Source organism: Trachymyrmex cornetzi, unplaced genomic scaffold (assembly GCF_001594075.2).
Source record: "Trachymyrmex cornetzi isolate Tcor2-1 unplaced genomic scaffold, Tcor1.1 scaffold468, whole genome shotgun sequence".
Classification (NCBI taxonomy): Eukaryota; Metazoa; Arthropoda; class Insecta; order Hymenoptera; family Formicidae; genus Trachymyrmex; species Trachymyrmex cornetzi.
This window is the reverse complement of record NW_017299487.1, coordinates 28,970-30,213: the sequence shown is the minus strand read 5'-3', so window position 1 is coordinate 30,213 and position 1,244 is coordinate 28,970.

The window sequence follows — 1,244 nt, the reverse complement described above, 5'->3', positions numbered from 1 at the left end:
TTCGAGCAAATTGGTTTCCATTTATTTGTACCTTCGGTATTCTTGGTTGACGTTCGCAATAATTATATATAATTTCCGCTAATTCTGAATTTGAATCACTAGACTCTTCATCATTAGAATCAAGTGCTAACTTTATAATAGTTTCAAATACGAATTTTTTCTGTATGCTTCTCTCCATATTTCTAGGTTATTTGTTTCTTTTCGCTGACGTCGCTATATGCTGACAGCACTGAAAATATCGTTCCAAAATGAAAGCTGCGTTTGCATGAAAAGCATGCTTATGAAATTGGAACACTATTGGTAGCATGCACTTATGACGACATGCTCGCAGCGCTGACAAACAATTTTGGAACACAGCCCAGGTGTATATAGTCAAAGGACGTCACTACCAGTGTGTTGGATGAGCCTCCTTTTAGCGCATGCGCACTGCAGCGCTGGAGAAATCCAGGAATGTATAACGGTCATTACGGAGGATGAGAGAGAAGAGTCCTATAGTTTTGGTGGGATCCGGCCAGAATGACAATTAGATGTAAGCAAAATAATATTTATACATATAAAGTAAGATTTTTAGCAGTTTCCCTTATCCTTGCAACAAATGTTGGTATTCTTTATAATTCTGCCAAATAAAATATTATATCTATTATAAATTTCTGTTTATTTATTTAAGAATCTTATACCTTTAACATATATTTACAGTATAACACTAAATTAGATGGACGGTCTTAATTATTGTTATTATTGTTATATTATTATTGTTATCAATTATTGACGTTTCCAGTTTATGTTACTTTATATTATATTATAATCTCGTCACTTCTATTATTGATTTTTTTTTACTGATTTCGGTTTTCAATAATAAATAATAACAAAAAAAAACAAAAAATGATATAATTTTTACAGAAACGTCAAAATAGAGCTTCAAAGAACCTTTATAAGTTCGACATTAGTACAGCATTGATGCTATACTCCAATGCGCATGCGCTAAAAGGGAGCTCATCTAACAACACTGGTCACTACTTGCTTTCTTTGGCTGGAGTCCCACGAGGTATATTTATCGCGTATCGCGTAACTGTGTAACCAATCAGAAGCGATCCGCTGTTGTGGTTTCGCGTTTTACTGATTATTGATTGGTTACGCGGTTACGCGATACGGGATAAATACAGCTCATGGGACTCCAGCCTTTGGTAAAAAGTTATCCATCGACATCTAGAATGGACCGCTGATGGCAATGGTGGGGGTAGAAA